This window comes from Durio zibethinus, chromosome 25, assembly GCF_047325235.1.
Source record: "Durio zibethinus cultivar Kanyao isolate XHJ-2024 chromosome 25, ASM4732523v1, whole genome shotgun sequence".
In the NCBI taxonomy this organism is placed as follows: domain Eukaryota; kingdom Viridiplantae; phylum Streptophyta; class Magnoliopsida; order Malvales; family Malvaceae; genus Durio; species Durio zibethinus.
This window is the reverse complement of record NC_143186.1, coordinates 4,505,246-4,515,030: the sequence shown is the minus strand read 5'-3', so window position 1 is coordinate 4,515,030 and position 9,785 is coordinate 4,505,246. Positions and strand designations below refer to the sequence as shown.

Genomic DNA, 9,785 nt, shown 5'->3' with positions numbered 1-9,785 from the left:
CCTATCATTTAGAATTGGGAAAAAGAAATGGGTTGTATTATATATGCCCTGGAGGCATTTTATTGAACTGTAATTATAATATGTCACTTAAACTAAGTTGCATTTCATACTTTTCTCATTATAATTTTTTTACTTTATATAATATGACATGAATTGTTTTCTTTATGTAAAATTATTGATAACACGATACTTACATCATTAATGGTTAATAAACCACTCGAGGTTAACAGCCCACATGTATCTTTTTATATGTATACGTGATAGCACATGACATAAACTATTCATTTGCATTTATTGTTATTAGGAACAGAAAGAAGAGGCATGCTTTTTTAATTCGTAAGCCAATGAGTTGTTGTTTTAAAGTGGATAAGAGGATGATGGGTTTATCCCAAACAAGTTTAGAGCTTTGATTCCTATAATATCTTGATTAGTATCATCAAACCAAGTTTTTTGGTAAATATGGGATTGTAAACTTGAAACCAACATTGATTCCACTTTATGAATTAAGAACTCAATTACTGGAATTTGAATTTCAATCATTATGATATCTTTTACAAATGCTTTTTTGAACTCTCTTTCAAAATTTCCCTAGTATAGGGCATCATTGATTTGAAATCATCATTTCTCTTCAAAATCTAACTTCATTCATGCTTCATCTACCAATGGAATCATCAATTGGAATTTATCATTCTTCATTAAAACTCACATTTTTAATCTTCTCCACTATAGGGTATGATTCATTTGTTTCAAGCTTCAAGGATCAATGTCATTTAATCTTCCTTATTGAGGTGCACCATTTGCTTATAACATTATATTTTTTGAGCTTCCAAAATTGATTTCATTCCTTTTTCTCCTTTTAGAGGGCATCATTCATTCAAATGCATTACTAATCCTTCCCAAGCTATAAAATCAATCTCCCTTACAAGGGTATACTGATTTGAATGTGTCATCCTTTTCCAAATTTCAAAATAAATTTAAAAGCCTCACTTTAACTTCACTCTTTCTTTTTCCACAAAAGGGCACTCATAATTTGAAAATACACCATTCAATCCTCATCCATAAAAGGGAATAATAGGTTTCAAAAGCATCATTTTTGGCTAAGAAAATGAATATCAATTTTTTTCAAGATAGAAGCATTACTACTTTGAAGGACTCTTTCTAGCCAAGTTAAGAATCCATAACTCTACTTCAAGCATTACTTGGGGCACAAGTCCATAAATAGTTTTAAAAATTCACAATCTCTTTCAAAATCATTCTTTCAAATTTTTAATATCAAATTTTTGTTTACAACTTCAACAAATTCATCATCAATTGCAAATTTTGAAAAATAATCTCAGCTTTTTCACCATAAGATCATCTACCTAAGTCTTCTTGGCCACCCCTACCAAACTTCATTTCCAACAATTTTCTGGGCATTCCTAAATAACCATTTCAATATTTGTCAATAGCCTTAACAACTTTCTAGACAACTTTAAGAATAATCATTTTTCATCTTAAGATTGGTAACCTTAAGTTTTAACTTCCATTCCTATTGGTAGCCCTAAGAGTCATCTGGACAAACAAATTCATCATTTAACAACTCTTAAAGGAGTTCATTTTTCAACTCCAATACAACGTATCCTTTAAGACAACTTATAAATACAAGTTCCTTAATTGACTTTAATAAAAGTCTTCCATTCTTCAAGGTAACTTATAATACAAGTTTCTTAACTTACTCCAAATATGAGTCTTTTTTTACCCTTGCACCTTGAGGTAAATTCCTAATTCTCTTGGCAACTTCAAGAATTATCTTAATTCTTTTGATAAATGTCCAAAAAATTCTTTAAATAAAAAATCTAATTTCAGCAACCTTAAGTTTTAATACCTTTACAACCTTAAAGGTAAAGTTTAAACCAATTCCAGCTAGCTCGAGTCTTAATTTAGGTAATCCAAGTCTGATGATCAAGTCTTAGATTTATCATTTGTCAAACCAAAGTCTAAACCAATCTTAGCAAACTCGAGTCTTGGTTGGGAAAATCTCCAAATCTTAGATTATTTAAAATCCAAACCAATTATAACAACTTGGCCAACTGGCTCAAACCCGTCCAAGAACTCCACCACCTCTATTTGACTTGTCCTCTTTATATCAAGCCTAAAATCTTGTCTTCACAACTATAAACACCATCTTGCCTTGTCCAACCAAAACTCTTCCCTAAGAGTTTAATTCCAATCAAAACCCAGCTCCAAGAATCTATGACCAACCAAAACTCAGCCTTATGAGTCATGGTTTAATTAAAACTCTTATCCCAAATGTCTCAATCCAACAAAAACTCCTATCTCAATAGTGCTTGTTTAGCTAAACTCTTCTATAGAGTTTAGTTCCACTAAAACTTTGTCCAAAAAATCCTAATCAAACTAAAATTCTTCTAACAAGTCTTGATCCAGCAAAAGCTCCACCTAAAATCTAGATAGTTTTAATAAAAAAGAAACTCTGTTCAACTTAACCCAACTCACATGCCCATACCTATGGCTATTATGTTAGATCTTGTATCAAGCAAATTTGCTCAGGTATAATTTCTATAAATCTCTAGGCATTTTAAGACTCATTAAATTATAAGCATGTTGACATATCATCCACGATCATAGACCATGTATCTTAGGAATGCAAGATGGTATGTCATGTAATTGAAATTTGGATTTACATTACTACTGAGGATGATGGATATTTTTCTTGTAAATTCATGTTTAGTATGTCATGCAATATGTTTTCATTTAGATTAGGTAAAAAGAAATGGGTTGTATTAAATATGCCCTAGAGGCATTTTATTGAATTGTTATTATAATATATGGTTTAAACAAGGTTGCATTTCATGCTTCTTTAATTACACTTTCCCACTTTATATAATGTTGCATGAACTTTTTTTTTTTTTTTGTAAAATTGATCAATGTCATGATGCCTACATCATTAATAGTTGATAAACCACTCGAGCTGGTAGCCTACATGTATATTTTTAGTTGCATGATTTGGCCTCATGGGACATATAAACTATCCATATGCATTGCTTATTACCTGGAATAAAAATAAGAGACATACTCTTTAATCTGTAAACTAATTAGGCTATCGATCTAAAGTGTATAAATAGAAGTTGGGTTTATCCTAGACGTGGTTTAAAGCTTTGATTCCTCAAATATCCTATTTACTATCTTCAAACCAAATTCTTTGGCAAAGATGGGATTAACCTTGAAACCAATATCAATTTCTAAGATCATAACCTTCGATCTCAACATTAAAATGGACGCTAGGGGTGAAACCAACACCACTTACACCTTTAACTTCAAATTGTCATCTAATCTAATTATTCCAAGAGTTTCTGCAAACTTTATGACATGTTTACAAGCATCCTTGATCTTTTATTGTTGAATTACTTGAGCTTAAGACTAGTGTAGTCCTTGGGATATGGCTTAGCAGCCACATTACTAGGATAAGGTAACTTGATATCAAACTAAAAAAATGCTTAAACTCTTCTTTTTTTGCTTAAGCAACTTTTGGAGCTTCTCTTTCATGACAAACCTTGAGTTGTGATCAAAAGAAAAGTCATAATAGCTAAGGTGTTATTCACACCAAGATTTTTATTAAGACTAGGATTAGGCACATCTGATGTGTTTTCTCCTTTAACATTTATGGGAGGGATAGCTCTATTAGAAGTGTTCATATTCTCATTAGTAATAGGTTGGATTTAGAAAGTTGTGGCATTTGAGGATGTTAGTTGGGAGATAAGCTCTTCCAATTTTTGCATCCCTTTTAAGGAAGTTTAAATCATCTTCATCAATTATTGGATATAGACAGCGACCTGGACATCTTGAATTATAGTAGAATCTTTCATTTTTCTTAAATGAAATAAAAGCAAACTTTCTTACTCAATGCAATTATTCTTCCCCAACAGAGTCACCAAAATTAAATTGGTGATGAGATGAAGCATTACAAACAAGTAAAATGAGATATGTTCAGAGATAATGAGATATGTTGAAGATAACAAAAAGAATGACTAAAGCAGACTCTAGAGTATTGAGTACAACATTAAGTGGTGACAGATAATGAAGTAAGCACTATAAGAAAATTGATATATAGCAGCCCTATTTTGAAACGACTTTAAAATATCATTATGAAATATTGTTATAATTACAATGACTTTTTATAATTGTTGTTTAATTGAATTTTTTAATATTTCATACAACGACAAATTTTATTGTTGTGAATCCCCCTTCTATTTGTAATGACAATAAAAAGTTATTGTGAAAACATATTATATTTGCAACTATTTATCAATGTTGTTGCTTAAGTTTGTTTTTAATATTTTATACAACGACAAAAAAGTTGTTACAAAAATTTTTATCATATTTGTAATGATAAAATATTATTATTGTGATTTTTTTTTATTTTCAATGATTTTTCAATTTCGTTACTTAATTTATTTGTTTAATATTTTATACAATGACAAAAAAAAAATTATTACGAAAATTTATTTCATATTTGTAATGATAAAAAATTATTGTTGCAAAAAACTTTTTTTATTAGAAACGATTTTTCAATATTGTTGCTTAATTTATTTGTTTAATATTTGATACAACGATAAAAAAAGGTTGTTACAAAAAATTTTATCATATTTTTAATGATAAACAATTATTGTTGTGAAAACCATTTTTATTCACAATGATTTTTCAATGTCATTACTTAATTTATTTTTTAAAAATTTTATACAACGACCAAAAGTTGTTACAAAATTTTTTATCATATTTATAATAAAAAAATATTATTGTTGCGAAAACTTATTTTATGTGCGATGATTTTTCATTGTCATTGTTTAATTTATTTTTAAAAAATTTTATACAGTGACAAAAATATTGTTATGAAAACTTTTATCACATTTATAATGATAAAATATTAGTGTTCTAAAAACTTATTTTATTTGCAATGATTTTTCATTACTGCTACTTAAATTATTTTTTAATAATTTTATACCACGACAAAAAGGTTGTTATGATAAATTTTATCACATTTGTAACAATAAAATATTATTGTTGCAAAAATTTATTTCATTTGCAATGATTTTTCAATGTCATTACTTCATTTATTTTTTAAAAATTTTATACAATGACAAAAAAATTGTTACGAAAATTTTTATCATATTTGTAATAATAAAATATTATTATTGCAAAAACTTATTTTATATGAACCATTTCATATGTATAAAATGACACTTATTAAATACTTTTGTATTATGTAATATAAGCAATGAGAACAACCCAGAGGAAAATGTTGAACAAATTGAAAGCCTAATCATCAACCTCGCACCCAAACATTAGACTCATGCATAATTTTATCTAATTTTTATGTCAATTCTATTCCATTATGATACATTTTGCTTATGAATTTCCTCTACCTTTTATGTATAAATTACAATTCAATTTGTAATTAAAATTTAATTTTTCATTATTGTTTATCTTAAATTTTTCACAATTAAATTCCATTATTTAGCTTATAATATTTATTGGTCAAAAAATACTTTCAACATTCAATGTTAACACTAAATAAGAATATATGTATATTTTCATGCATTAACGTTAAAGAATTTAAATTTAAATTATTATTGGAAGATCAAATTTTAATTTTATATATTATCGTTCTAACAATACTACATTAAATGGAGGATTTCTTTTCTAACACATAAGAAAAGAATTAATTTGAGTTGTATCCAATTAATTAATCCATATAAAAATACATTTTAAAAAATTATTACCTTAGAATAGGAGTCTACTTGGATTGTTTAGTTCTGCTCACTATAAAATTTTCAATTTTGGCTCTTCAAACTATCTTTTTAATATATCTAATACAAATATATAGAAAGAGATTTTTTTTTTTTTTATATACATAGTCAAACTTACTGAAATGTGAAAAATCCTGAAAATCATATTTTTTAAGTGAAATTGTTTTGATTTGATTTGATTTAATTTAAATTTAAAAAGTTATTTTGAACAATAAATTGTACTTTGTTTCCTTAAGCATTTTCAATTTAATTACTTTTTTACATTTTTCATAAATTTGATGACAATGTATGACAATTAATACAGGTTCAAATTTCAAAACTAAATTCAATTCACAATCATCAATCTAGCTTTTCAACTCGTACAATATATGAATTGATTTTATCTATTATTTAAATATGTATGAATACATAAATTATTATTCTTTCTAGAATTATATTTAAAATTTTAAAACGTATATATAAGATATATTATAAAAAAAATTAAAATTTTGAAAAACTGAAAATGAAAAAATTTCAAATATATATTAAACAATATTAGTTAAAATAGTTAAATTAAATTAAATTTCTTCAAGTTTAAACCCAACACTCACATCAAGCATTAAATGGTCAATAATTATGAGTTCAACATTCATAATAATACCATTGAAAATTGAGCCAGCGAGGAAAGCGCGGCCTTCAAAATACACACAAGCTTTTCGTCCAAAAATCTTTGTTACCATTGAAGCAACAATGCAATCTACCAAAGCCGTTAGGTAGAGGGAAGAAGTGAACAAGGCTAATAACTAGCTATCAAATTTGTAGTACTCACTTTCATGATTAGTTTCATCGTTCACTGTTTTGTATACAAAGAGAAGAACTTCTATAAGAATTGTTCAATTGAGGTCAACCACATGCAAATATTACAAAAAAAACTCAATTCCAGATCTTGAAAATGTTTTTAAAAGAGATGAAATACAAATCTAATATTTCAAGGTCATAACTAAAGAAAATTTAATTTTTCTTATATTTTGAAAAATTAATTGAATGTACATTACATTATTTATTTTTTAAAATAACAACAACAACATTGTTGAATGAGTAGTTAATTTTTTATATATACAAACATAATAACACAGGCGAAGCCACAGTAGATTTCAATAAAAGAGTAGGTTTCGAAAGTAGAAAAAAAGTACTGCAAAACCGCTTAGCCAAGGTTCCGTTTGATTACGCTTACAGAAAGCCCTTGAAACACACAGCAACTCTAAAAACTTTTACCACCAAACAAACACCGCCCTCTAAACCCCAAAAATGAAATCATACTACTTTTGCCTCCTCTCCCATTTTCGCACTATTAACTCGATTCTCTCCATCCAGCTCTTCCAGTATCCTCTCTTTCATTTCCCTCTCTTTTTAGGGTTTTCCTTGCACCTCCGATCCACTGAATCATTTCCAACACCCCCAAGAAAAAACCCAGAAATGGCAGTCGTAACTGCAGCACAGCCGTGTTCTTCCAAGACGGAGTCCTACGTGGGCAATAAGCACCAAGGAGACATCAGCCAAGTTAACATCAACGTCGCCCGAGCCGTGGCCGACGCCGGCCAAACCAGTTTAGGACCCAAAGGCATGGAAAAAATTATCTCAATTGCCAACGGCGAAGTCATCATAACCAACGACGGCGCCACCATCTTAAACAAAATGGAGGTCCTCCAACCCGCCACTAAAATGCTTGGCGACCTATCTAAATCGCAAGACGCGGCCGCTGGTGACGGCGCCACCACGGTCGTCGTCATCGCTGCTGCACTCCTTATGCAAGGCCTGTCCCTTCTTACCCACGGTATCCACCCCCTATTATCTCCGATTCTCTCCGCAAGGCTTCGATTAAAGCGGTCGATGTCCTCAACGCCATGGCCGTCCCTCTCGAGCTCTCCGACCGGGAATCCTTAATCAAATCCGCCAGCACTTTGTTGAACAACAAGGTTGTTAGCCAATACTCAACTCTTCTGGCGCCACTAGCCGTTGATTCTGTTCTCTCTGTCGTTTACCCTAAAAAGCGGGTTGAACCCTATTGCTATTGTGACTGAGCTGAGGAATCGGCATGCCCAAGGGGAGATCAAAGCTGGGATCAATGTGAGAAAGGGACAGATTACTAATATCTTGGAGGAGAATGTGGTGCAACCTCTGCTTGTAAGCACAAGTGCAATTACACTGGCAACAGAGTGTGTGAGGATGATTTGAAGATTGATGATATTGTTAACGTGAGGTAGTTGTGTTTTTCTGTTGTAAATGGGGAATAAAAGTTCTCTGTGTTGTTGCTTCTCTAGTGATAATTGGTTTCGTCCCAAAGTTAGCTTTTTTTTTTGGCTTATTTTTTTACTCTAAAAATTGTTTCTTTTGATCGGAGTGTTAGTTTATAGATATTGCTTTATTGCAGGTGGAAGTGGAATTTTTGATGAGTTTTTTTGAGAGTGGAATACAATAGAATACGGGGATTTTTGAGGTAATATTAATACATGTCGAACTAATAGTGTGTTTGGATTGAGGAAAAGTGAAAAGAAATTAAATTTTTTCTCTCCTTTGGATAGGAAAGTGCGGAGGAAAATGAGAAGGGAATTTTCAAATCTCTATAAAAGTGGGGAAATTGGAGAGAAAGAAACTAGCTGATGTGATACTTTCCAATTTCTCTTAATAGGATTTATGTATATTGTTGGGTTTATAATAACAAATAACGTCATAAATTGCATAAATGATGTTGATGTTGTGCGAAAGTTTCTCTCATGCTACTACATTTGCTTTGGAAACCTAATGTTTTAGTTTCTAAAAATGTTGCTGATTTCTATAAGCTTTTCGAATTAGATCTGTATGGATGTAGTTTTCAATGTTCCTCGATTATCTTGGCTTTTGATCTTGCTGATATAAGCCTTAAAATCTTTCCATTTTGCCTTAAAATCTTTCCATTTTCATTGGCTCCTATTTATGATGCTATATTATATGAAATTATGTGTTCAACCTATACAAAATTAGTGTCTTGGGTGCATGGTATAATGTTTTTATCCAGTGAATGATACTTAATTATGCAACGCCTCTTATACTCCAAAGAGAAAGCTCCTCATATTTATATTCTGGATTGCCTTGAATTTTGAAATAGGATGCTTTTATATGTCTTAGATGAGTCTCCTTTTATGATGAAATATCAATGCTGTGCTTCCTATTGGAAGGGTTGCTTTTGTTTGTATGTACTGTCTTTCGTGAACCTATCCTATGCAGGAATATACCAAGAATTGTTCCTGGTACTGATTTCTTCTCACTGTAGCAACCTAACTGAAATGTTGTGAAAGCTGCTATGAACTTTTTCTCCCTAATATAGGTTGGAAGAAACCCATATGTATCGGCAGACATGCCATTAGTGATCAGTGCCGCACAACTGATACATTAATTACTGGACCAAGAAAGCTTAAGATGGTTTTTGGTGAGCTGATTAACCATCATTCATGAATCGGTGCCATGTAACTAAGCTGGAAAATTCTTATTTGTTAAAATTCTAATTCTTTGCTGCATTTTGTCTTTTTTTTTTTTTTTTCTTTCTCAATCCTAGAAGGTAGAGACAAGCCAGTGGCACTTAATGTCTATAATTTTAAAGGTTCTAGTGTAGCACTTACTATGTATAACGTTGATGAGGTTGTAAATTTGAATTCTTTTTCCCATATGTGTATATCAACGTTTTGTAGGATAGTATAATTGTTGCATTAAAAAATTATAATTGTTGTATGTGCTTTAAAAAAATGTATTGTAATTCATAACAAAATGTATTTTTTATGTTAATATTAATCTTATTTATTTTTTTGACCAATTATTATATCTAAATAAAATGATAGGATTAGTATTTATTAAAATAAAGAATACAATATTAATTTAAATATTTGAAACATTTTTTTATTATATTTATGAATAAAATAATAATTGAAATGATTTTATGATTGACAATAATAATTTTTTTGCGAAAAA

At 29.8% G+C, this 9,785-nt stretch overlaps 1 pseudogene across 1 annotated transcript; it reads left to right on the top strand.

Annotated features, from left to right (window-relative positions):
* The first annotated feature begins 6,965 nt into the window (after positions 1 to 6,965).
* Positions 6,966 to 9,369, top strand: LOC111276395 (T-complex protein 1 subunit delta pseudogene; annotated as a pseudogene). Its single transcript, XR_016333754.1, has 2 exons — positions 6,966 to 8,043; positions 8,215 to 9,369. The product of XR_016333754.1 is annotated as a T-complex protein 1 subunit delta pseudogene (transcript).
* Positions 9,370 to 9,785: the final 416 nt, after the last annotated feature.